Consider the following 12,425-nt stretch of genomic DNA (forward strand, 5'->3'; position numbering starts at 1 on the left):
GTTTCTGAAGGCTTTTCAGGGTACTGTCATGCATGTCTCATAAAATGTCGTGTATTGTTCAACGCATTCTCCTGCCTTTCAAAAACACATTCCTGCTACTCCCACTAATGAGAACTCCCTGTAGTCAAGGCCTGGGGTTGCTAAGGGAAGCAAGCAGAGGCTGGGACTCCATTTTCACTGTCCCCCTGGACCTCAGTTGCTTTCTCCAGAAAGGGGGAAATCATCTAAAACACCTCTCCATTCCTCTGAGGATTGAATGAAATAAAGTAAATATTGGTTCTCTCCAATTCCTATTTTCCCCTTAACTTCCCTTTGGGAGATCCAGTAAAATAAAACACTGGATCCTACCCTCTCATAAACTTCCTTCCCCGAAAGCAGGCAAAGCTCAAATGCAGTGTACATCTGTTCCTTTATAATGTAGTTGAGAGCAGAGGGTCTGAGATACTAAGAAAAACATCACAAGTAGCCAGGGGAAGATGCCTATAGGACCCAAACTACAAATGCCTTCCTTAACCACTCTTAAAAAAAAAAAAAAAAAAAGGATCTCCATAAATTTAGTTCCTCTGCAGTTTCATGCTTTGAGAGAAGAAAATGACAGGAAATTCACAGACTATGTCCATAAGAAACATGATGTAAAGAAATACCATGCAGTACTAATAAAAATGAAAAAGGATTGTAGCTACCACACATATATACATTTGCAGATATCTATGTGCATGTATGTATTGAATGTAAATATATATGTGCATGTAGTTAATAATTTCAAACATTTGGAGATTTTCTATCTTTTTGTTACTCATTTTCAATTCAGTTACAGAGAACACAGCTTAGTGGACAGAGAACACATAGAATATAATTTCGTTTCACAGGAATTTGTTACAGCTTAATTCCCAGTAGATATTTTTCTAATTATTTCAAATATACTGGAAAATAATGTAGGTTCTGCATTTTGTTGAGTGAAAAACACTGCATAAGCCAACTAGACAGATTTATTACTTGTGTTGTTCAAATCTTCTCACTAGTGACAATTTTTCCTGTTTTATCAGTTACTAAAAGAGCTGTGCTAATCTCAATCAATAATTGTGGATTTATCTACTTATACTTTTAGTTCTTTCCATTTTGATCATCTAATTTGATCCTATTTTATCAGGTGCCCACAATTTCAGATTGTTATATTTTCCAATGGATTCTTTCAACAATTACTACTTTTTGCTGCTATCATTATAGTTATACTGTTTCCTTAGTATTATCATAGTGTATCATCTTTAGTCTTTTAACTTTAAACCTTCCTCTTTTATTTTTATAATGTGTCCTATATAGGCATTATAAAGCTTTATTAATCCAGTCTAAGCTATTTGTCTCTGAATTGGAGAATTTAATTCATTGTGTATTTAATGAAGTTACAGATATTAGGGTTATTATGGTCTAAATGCTTGAATCCTTCATAAATTCATGCACAATCCCTGATTTACAATGGTTGACTAAAGATTTTTCAGCTTTATGATACATATTCAACAGAAGCTGTACACCAGTGTTCTATATTGTGTAGCTAACCTATGATGTTTGTAAGTTAGATGTATTACATACATTTTGGACTTACACAATTTTCAATTTATAGTAAGTTTATAAGAATATGATCCAATTATAAATTATTAAAACTTCAAATGGAAAGGGGAACAAGGAGGGAGGAAGATTAAGTTTATAAGAATATGATCCAATTATAAATTATTAAAACTTCAAATGGAAAGGGGAGCAAGGAGGGAGGAAGAAAGGAAGGTAGGGACAAGAAAAAGTGAAAATGGAAAAAATGGAAACAAAGCTTCTGTACATAGCAAGGGAGGGGACTTGAGGGGAGAATAGGATAAAATAAAATTTATTTTTTAAGTGAAAATAGAAGGAAAAATAAAAAAATAAAACTTAATTTCCAATGGGATGATATTTAGTGATGGGAACTTCAGGATGTGATTAGACCATGAGCATGGCCCTCTCCAACTGCTGTTTGTGCCTTTAAAACAGAGGTTCTAGAAAGTACCCTTATCCCTCCCATCTTGTGAAATTTTACTGATGACCATCTAGAAAGCAGGACTTTATAATAGACTCCAAATTTTTGGCACCCTGATCTTGACTTCTCAACCTCTAGAACTGTGAGAAATCAACTTCTGTTGCTCATAAGCCACTTAGTTTGTGCTATCTTATGACACTCTATCCAGACCAAAAAAGAACATTAGTACCAAGATGTGTGGTACTGCTATAAGAAATACCTAAAAATGAAGAAGTGGCTTTGTAACTGGGTAGTGGGTAGAGGCCTGAAGAATTTTTAAGTGTGTTCTAGAAGAACCCTACAGGGTCATGAATGGACCTTTAAAGGTGATTGTGGTGAGGGCTCAGAAAGAAAAGAGCAGGACTGGGAAGAAGGCCATTCTTAAGAAAGGCCATTCTGCTGAGGTCTCCTGTTACTGGAGCATGTTATTAGAAGCTGAATGAAAGCCATATTTTGTTATAAAATGCCAAAGAACTTGTCTTAATCATGTTTTGAGACAGTAGAACTTATAAACCATGAAATTGGATATTTAGCTGAGGAAATATCTAAACAAAATGCTAAAAGACAGGTCAGATTCCTGTTGACTGTAGCAAAATCTAAGAAGGAAGAGATGACCAAAAGATGGAAAGAACTTAGAGATCTGAGAAACTCCTGGCATAGCCACATTGAAAGGGATGAGAAGACCTGTTCAGGAGAAAACACCAAGGGTGCGGCCAAAATATAGCAAAATTAAAAAGAAGCCAGCAGCTAGTGTTTAAGGTCATGAATAAGGTAATTCAGAATCATCAGGGCTGCCCCCACCTCACAGGCCCAGAGTGCAGAAGCCCAAGCAAGCACAGGGCCACAAGAGAGAGATTCTGTTAGGACAATACCAGGCAGAGCCGCAGAACTGGATCCTCTCCCTTGGCAGCAAACCAGTAGTGGCTCTAATGAAAGGTTTTCTGCAATGGGGAGCCAGGTCACAGCTGAGGCATGGAGATAGTTGCCTCCCAAAGTCATGGAAAGAGGTCTATCGCACTCCTGTGTCCAGAAGGCTGGATCTTCCCTAAGTCAGAGTGAATGGCAGAGCATCAAATCAAAAAGGGTTACTCATTCTCAAGGTTTAAAGTTTAATATTATTTGTGCTATTAGACTTTAGACATGTTTGGGATCTATCTCTCTTTTTTTTCTTTCCTATTTCTCTCTATTGGAATAAGAATGTCTAACCCATGCTTGGTCCATCCTTGTATTTTGGTAGCACATAACATGTTTGATTTCACAGCTTGAGTGCTGTTTGCCTCACCATGAATTATACCTTGAGTCTCACTCATATCTGATTTAGATGAGATTTTGGACTGTAGATTTTTGAGTTGGTCCTGGGATGACTTCAGAATGGGGGAGACATAGAAATGGAATGAATGTATTTTGCATGTGAGAATGATATAATTGTTGAGAGGCCAGAGGTGGAACACTGTGATCTGACTGTGTCCCTTCAAAATTTGTATATTACGGTATCTGTTGATATGTGATGGGGCCTTTGGGAGGTAATTAAATCATGAGGGTAATGGGTTTTTTTTTTTTTTTTTTTTTTTTTTTTTTTTTTTTTTTTTTTTTGGTACTGGGGATCGAACTCGGGTCCTTGGCCTTGCAAGGCAGGCAGCGGAACCACTGAGCTAAATCCCTGGCCTCCCACAAGTGAGATTGATGCCACTAAAAAAGTAGCCCCAGAGAGCTGCATTGAAAGTATGGCATTAACATGGTCACCTAGAAAGTAAGCCCTCACCAGATTCCAAATTTTCTGGCACAATGATCTTTGATTTCTCAGCCTCCTGAACTATGAGAAATAAATTTCTTTAGTTTATAGTATACATACATTATAGTATTTTGTTATAGCAACTTGAAAAGACTAAGACAAGGAAGTACATCTACAATATTATTCTTTAATCTCTATTTCCCTAGTCTTCTATCTTCTTTTCCTTTCTTACAATCTTGTGGATTAATTTTCTGTTGCTCAATTTCTCCCATGTAATTAGCTTATTATTTTGACATGCTTTTATTATTCTTTTAGTGGTATACTAGAGATTAAAATGCATATCTTTGAAATATTTAATATGTATTAGTATCCTATTAATATTTACTTTATTACTTTTACAAACAGAAAATGTAAGAACTTTTTAACATTTAGGTTTCATTTACTGCTTTCTTCCTTTTACAGTACTGTTAACAGGTATTCTAAATGTATATTTATTTTAATCTTACAAAATATCATTAGCATTGCTTTACATAGACAACACGCCTTTTTACTTAATTACACATTTGTATGGTTTTGATTCAATCCTGCATTACTATGCCACCATATAGTACAATTTTTCTTCTTGTTTTTGTTTTTGCTTTTGTTTTTTCTTTTTGGTACGGAGGATCTAACTCAGATCCTTGCGCTTGCAAGGTAGGCAGCAGATAGTACGAGTTTTTTTTCTACTTCAAGAACTCCTTTAACATTTCAAGTGCGATTCTCCTAAAGATTAAGTCTCAACTGTTATTGATGTTGCTTTGAAATTCCCTATTTCCCAATTATTTTTAAAGGATGTTTCACTAGATAAAAAAATTCAACAGTTTTCTTTCAACACTTTAAAGGTGGACATTCCATTTTCTTTTTGCTTCCTCTATTGTACTTGGAAAATGGGGCCTAATCTTAATGTAATCTTTGAAGATAATTTCCCTATTTTCTGTCACTGTCATTAGATAATATCTGTGATTTAGTCTCTTAGAAGTTGCACTTTGATGGGCTAAAAGAGAATTTTCTTTCCATTTTTCTAGCTTTTTCTTTTTTCCATTTATCTAGCTCTGTGTTATGTCTGTAGAACTTCTTAAATCTGTAATTTGACATTTTTCCCCCAAGTTTGCAAAGTCTCTAGCCATTCTCTCTTAAGTATTAGTTTTGTTTCATTTTTTCTCTTCCTTCCTCTGGGGTCTAATTATGTACCTAGTAGACTTTTGTGTTCTTGTCTATTCCTGCCCTTTCTACCCTCTGCACATCAGTCTGGTACCCTAAATCCTGACATTCTTTGAAAGTTTCACTTTTTACCCTCTAAATTTTTATAGTAGTTTGTAATAATAAATGTGTACAATATAAGCTATTTTATCATAATTAAAAACAGAATTAACATGTAAAGGATTCTGTGCAGAAAATTACTTAATGAAAAGTGACATGTATGTATATATTAATAATGGTATGTTAATACTATATGTTGCATAATTGTGTATAAATATTTATAACTATGGAAAGGCATTCTAAAATGTTACAAACATTTTAAAAGATAAAGTTGAGGCAGTGAGAAATTCTAATAGGAAAATCCAGGAAAAATAGTAAATTCAAATTTTGGCACAACATTTTTTAAGACTTTGAAGTTCTATTTTACAAAACATGCAAATAGAAAGCACAACTGGGAGATTTCTGATCCCTATTTGACATACAAAAAGCTTTGGAATTGTCACACATGTCCTCACACCACCCAACAAAGTGGCCACTGAAAATCAATACCTGTTATGAGATCCCTGATCCCCAGAACTGAGGTGCAAGGGCAATCCACTCTGAAAACTGGGAGACAGAAGAACCACAGCTGACCACACCAGAGGATCCACTAAAATCAGTACGTAGTGGGAAACCTTCAGAGATAACTGACCAATTGTATTTTGTGTCTGAGACATGACAGCACTTCAGAAACTCAAATACAACAGAAGACAAGAGCACTAGGAAAATTTTTAGGCTCTCACACCTGAAGTTTCCAAAAAGAGTAAATGTAGCCTACATCTTAACCATGAAAGTCAAAACCCCACACTAAAGACCTATGAACACATGGGTTTTTTTATTTGTTTTGTTTTGTTTAGCTAGTACAGTGATACCTTGCTAATGTAGCCTACATCTTAACCATGAAAGTCAAAACCCCACACTAAAGACCTATGAACACATGGGGTTTTTTTATTTGTTTTGTTTTGTTTAGCTAGTACAGTGATACCTTGGTCCATGTATTTAATTCTTTCCACTCTTCTGGGCACAGAATTAGTTCCACCATTCTGGTTGCAACCAAATTGCAAGCATATACATAGAACTAATTCTGTAACCAGGATCTTGGAAAGAGTTAAATTTGTGGACCAAGGTATCACCAAACATCATTTTAGATTTTAACAGAAAATTAAAATCCACAATAAAGAAAAAATACAGTCTGATGAAGTAAAGCAAGCATCAGCATCAGCCTTAGCTATTTGGAACTGGGATCCAAAATGAAAATTTAAAGAAACTATTATGAATATGCTAGGGGCTATCTCTTAGTTCTAGCTGTTTAATTACTATAGATGAGGTGGCCTAAGCAAAAATAAATTTTTTTCTTAAAGTTCTGGAGGCCAGAAGGATGTAAACAGGACCCCAACATGATTGGGTTACTTTTGAGGGCTCTTTTCATAATTTATGGATAACATTTTTTCTGCATCTTCATAAGAAGAGAGGAGAGTGAAAAGGATAGGATCTATTTCATGACTGCTTTTAAGGACACTAATTCTATTTGTGAGAAATTATGACTTAATTACCACCAAAGGTCACCACCTCGTACTATCACATTGGAGATTAGTGATTCAACACAGGAGTTTAATGAAGGAGGGAAATAAACACGCAGTTTCTAGCAGCCCTTAATAGAAAAATCAGACAACATCAAAGAACTGATAAGAAATGAAATGCCTTTGATTGACTATCAGTGGACTGGACAATTCCAAGGAAAGAATGAGTATATCTGAAGATATGTTAATATAAAGTTCCCAAATTTAAATGTAATGAGAAAGGGGATTTTACAAAATGGAACAAAATATCTAAGAACTGTAAGACAATTGTAAAAGGTGTAGCTGTGGACAATGAGATACCACAAGGAAAAGAAGAAGAATTATACGGGAAATATTTCAATTTTATGGGTAAGATTTTCCAACATTAATGATGAACATCAACACACCAATCCAGGAAGCTAGAAATCACTAGGCAGGATTAAAAAGAGTAAACCTACATGCAGGGCTATCATATTCAAACAGCAGAAAATCAAAAACAAATAGAAAATCTTTACAGAAGCCAGAGAGGGCAGGAGAAGAACAAGATAAGAATTACATTGGACTTCTCTTCAGAAACTGTGGTAGCAAGATGAGTTAGTGTGTGCCGGGGATTTAGCTCAGTGGTGCTGCTCCTGCTTCACAAGTGCAAGGTGCTGAGTTTAATCCTAGGTACTGAAAAAAAAAAAAGAAGAAGAAGAAGAGTTAGTGTGTTGACAGTTAAAATCCATCAGTCCAAATTTCTGTATTTAGCAAAATTAATCTTCAAAAGGGAAAAGAAAGTTCCTCATACAGAAAATGAAAAAAAAATTCTTGCCAGTAGAACTATCATGGAAGAAAAATCAAAATAAATTTCTCAATTAGAACAATTATGTAGGTCAGAAACTTGAATACACGTAAAGGAAGCACATAAGAAAAGGTATACAACAAGGTAAAATAAAAGTTTGTTTTTTGTATTTACCTATCGTGTATTACTGTTCAAAGCAATATTACCAACATTTTATTGGATTGTTATAGCTTACTAATAGATCAAATGAATGACAAATGTTATAAAAGATGAAGCAAGGAATTAAAAATGTTCGGTTATAAGGCATTTACATTAAACCAAGGACAGTCCAACAACAAAAATAAAAATGAGAAAATACTTAAGCAAGGCACAAAGACAGACTTCCAGTTCTCCAGTGGCAAACAGTAGAGCAAATGAGGATGAAAAGGCCGATAGTGAACCACCAGGACACCCTGAACTCAAAGCACAAGAAGTAACAAAATGGATCAATCAGGCTCTAGAAAAATTCAAAACAGAAATAATTTCCCAGATATCCATAGAGATGGTGAGCAAAAATGAAAGTCGTGACTCGAGACTCTAGAGCAGAAACTGACAAAAAAATAGATGAGCTCAGGACCATGATAGAAGCCATGAAGGCCCAGCATAAGAAAGAAAAGGAAACAATAAACACCCAACATAGGAGAGAAATGGAATCCATAAAACAGATTCAAACAGATATCCAGGAGATTAAACACTCCATTGAAAGTGTATGAAACAGAATAAAAGAATGTGAAGATATACTCTCAGATATACAAGATAAGATTGCAGTCAGTGACCATGAAAAGAGAGGTCTCTTAAAAACAGTAAGAGATCATGAGAAATCGATCCAACAACTCCTAGATGATGCAAAGAAGAATAACATAAGACTGATAGGAATACATGAAGTAGCAGGAGAAAATACAAATGACTTTAAAAAGCTGTTCACAGAATTAATGACAGAAAACTTCTCAAACAGAGGGGAAGAATTCGACATTCAAATAAGTGAAGCATATAGGACCCCAACTAGCCACAATCAAAAAAAATCTACACCTAGACATATAATAATCAAGATCCCAGAAACCCAGCAGAAGAACAAAATACTACAAGCAGTAAGAGAAAAGAAACAAATCACATGCAAAGCAAAGCCCATCAGAATCACAGCAGACTTTTCAACACAAACCCTTAGGGCAAGGAGGCCTGAAGTGAGATATTTCAAGTACTAAAAGAGAACAACCACCAACCAAGACTGATGTATCCTGAAAAAATCTCTTTCAAAATGGATGGGGAAATAAGACACTTCCACAACAAAGAACACCTGAGAAACTACATGAATACCTAACCAGCACTACAAGCAATTCTAAACAAGATCCTACAAAAAGACAATGAAGGCAACAACACCATGAGGCCCAACAGAGCAAATCAAATAGGCAAGGCAAGAAACTAAAAGGAGAAGGGGAAAAAGTAAAAAGAGTCAACAAAAGGCCATAACAGGACAATAATAAGTCAGTACATATCAGTTATAACCAGCAATGTCAATGGCCTCAACTCACCAATCAAGAGAAATAGACTGGCAAAATGGAATAAGAAGCAAAATCCAACAATATGTTGTATACAAGAAACACACCTAGTGCAAAAAGAAGCCAATAGATTGAAAGTGAAAGGATGGAAAACAATTCTCCATGTGACAGGAGCCCAGAAAAAAGACAGGTGTAGCAGTCTTATTTGCAGACAAAGTAAATTTCAAACCAAAACTGATTCTAGTATTATTGATGTAGGACAGTACTGTATCATACCTCTCTGAATGTAAAATATCTTATACCTGCTTTATGATACGTAGTAGGGACCTTGCTTTATCAGAGCTATTTTTAATGATATTACTTTAGAATGTTCTGATTCCAGATGATGATTAAGATGCTAATAAAAAAAATGGTGCCAGGTACCACAACAACAACGGAACTTTGCTGTTTTCTTGGTATTATTCTTTTCTTTGTTTTATTGTTTTTGTTTTTTTAATGGAATGTGCTGAATGTATATAATTTTGTTCAGATGACTGCAGTATAACTATATATATATATATATATATACATATGTTGAATTTTTGGAAACTTTAAGTGTGCTGTCAACTTTGGAAAAAGTTATCCCAATGAACTGTGTTGAGTTGGCATTGTACAGAAATGGACAGCCATATTGGTCTAGAAATGTTAATTTTTTTCCATTTTTACGGGGGGTAACGCACAGTATTAATATGTAAGGTCATATGTATGTGGGTTTGATTACAGAAACTAATAAAGTATTCCTTAAATAATGAAAAAAAAAGTAGATAAGACTACAAGAGCAAGAAGCAATTTAAATATGCTCAGGGACCATTTTCATCCCAGAATTAAGGATTATTTTAATGTTACATCATTGCCTTTTCTCTTTTACTTTCCTTTTTAGTTTGATGTTAGGATTCCCTATTTTTAAGGTTCATACAGAGATTTCTTTAACTGAAATATCAAACAGTTTCTCTGGTGTGAAAAACTATAATAGTACACAAGATCCCAATGAGATAATTAATAATGTGAAATAGGATATAAAGGGCTAAAGGTGTAGGGAAAATGGGAAGGGTGGGGGAAAGGTAATAAGGGAGAGAAAAAAATATGAGAAAATGAAAAAATGGAAATAAAGTGTTTATAAATGGGGAAGGGAGGAGGGAGTGAAGGGAGGGCATGGACAAGGGGAAAAAATGAGAATCAAGACCCATCATGTAAAGGTACAGGATCCCAGTAATGAATGTAACTGTAGTGTGTACCTAGATTGTACCAATAAATTCAATAGAAAGAAAAAAGTGATTATACTAATAATCACTTTAACTATGAATAGCCCAAATCCACCAATTCAAATATTGGAATTGTCGAAATGGATTTAAACAGAACTAAATATATGGTGTCTACTATAAACTTATTTAAATATAAGAACAAACCATTTAAATTGTGTGAAGTGTAACATGAAATATTAAAAGAAATGAGAGAAATACACCTTGCTAAGACTAATACAAAATAAGCTAGAATAGCTTTATCAATGTCAAACAGAGCAGATTTTTTTATTAAAATTATCAGGGATATAGAGGATCATTGTGTAATGATGAAAGGATTAGATTTGCAAGACATAACAATCCTGGATACATACACATATAACAGAGTGTCAAAATATGTGATGCTAGAAGTAATAAAACTACAAAGAGAAATTTTAAAATCTACTATTATAGCCGGAGACTTCAAAATCCTTCCTTCTAATTAACAGAATCATCATGCAGAAAATCAGTAAGGATGTAGTTGAACTGCACAGTGCCCGAATCACTTAGCTCTGACTGACATTTGCAGAATCATTAAGAGAATCTGTATTCTTCTGAAATTCACCCAGAGTATTTAGCAATACCAAGCACATCTTAGGTCCTAAATCATAATTTAACAAATTTAATAGAATAGAAATAATGCAAAGAATTACCTCAGACCACAACAGAGTTAAACTAGAAGCCAGGAAGACTGCTGGAAATTTTGAAACATTTAAATAACACAGTTAAATAATACATGGGGGCTCTAGGGTTAAATACTTCAGTGGTACAGAAAGACTTGGTTTCTCCCCAACACACACACACACACACACACACACACACACACACTCCCAAAATTAAGGATAATATAACAAGTGGGTCAAAGAAGTCTTAAAATAATTTTTTAGGTATTTTGAACTAAATGAAAATGAAAACAAAATTTATCAAATTTGTAGAATACAGTGATCGGTATGCTTTCAGAGGTATTTATAACACAGCATTGTTGTTAACTACTGTGTCAACTTGAGTAAGAAACACCCAACTGATTGGCTTAGCATCCTTCTGGGTGTGACTGAATGGATTTACTTCAGATGAAGACCCACCCCAAGTGTGAACGGTACCAACCATTCATTTAGAATGGAATTCTAAAATGGAAAAGAAAAGGAAGGCTCCCTTCTGTTTCTCTGGAGGAGCTCCAGTCTTTGCCCTTGCCTTTGACATCCAACTCCTGGCTTCCAGAGCAGACCCTTCAGTCCTCCAGTGCTGATCCTTCAGCTTCCTAATACAGACTCACACGGGGCTGCAGGCCTTGGACAATTGACTGTATCCTTCGGACCACAGCACACAGACAGCCTTTTTGCACTCTTCTGCACCTGACTCTGGGCAGCAACAGTAACCCTATATTTTCCCATTTTTAATTTCATTGATTTGCGTTCTGATTTTTATTATTTCATTTTTCCTGTTTACTCTGGATTTAAAATGCTCTTTTTCCCCCCTTGCTTTCCTAAGGTGAGAGTTTACATTATTTAGATTATTTTTCTTTTGTTATATATGTATCTTATCTCATGTGTATCAGTCAGTGCTCTCTAGAGAAACAGCTACTATAATATATATCATATAAATATATGTGTATGTATATATGGCATTTATATGTACAGAAATATTGGAAGACAATTTGGAAGTTTCTTATGACTTTAATCATAGTGTTACCATATAATCCAGAAATTGTGCACTTAAGTATTAGTGAAATGAGTTGAAAATTTATGTCCACACAGAAACCTGCACATGAAGGTCTATAGTGTCTTCACAGATGACTGTTGACAGCTAGAAGTAACCAAAATGGCCTTCAATAGGTGATTGTGTAAACAAACTTATATATGTATACAATGGAATATTATTCAGTAATAAAAAGAAAGAAGGTATCAGCTGGGTGTGGTGGCTCATGTCTGCAATCCCAGTCCTCTTCGAGGCTGAGGCAGGAGGATCATGAATTCGAGCCCAGCCTAGACAAATTACCTACTTACTGAGTCACGTATCAAAAATTTTAAAACCATTTAAAATGGGCTAAGTACGTAGCTCAGAGCAGAAGCCCTACATTCAGTCTCCCAAGAGTGTGGTGGGGGGAAGAGAAGGAAAGTAGGGAGGGAGGGAAGGAGAAAGGAAGGAAGGTAGGTAGGGATGGAGAGAGGAAGGAAGGAAGG

Source organism: Fukomys damarensis, unplaced genomic scaffold, assembly GCF_012274545.1.
Source record: "Fukomys damarensis isolate Sample0158 unplaced genomic scaffold, DMR_v1.0_HiC HiC_scaffold_5, whole genome shotgun sequence".
NCBI classification, from domain to species: domain Eukaryota; kingdom Metazoa; phylum Chordata; class Mammalia; order Rodentia; family Bathyergidae; genus Fukomys; species Fukomys damarensis.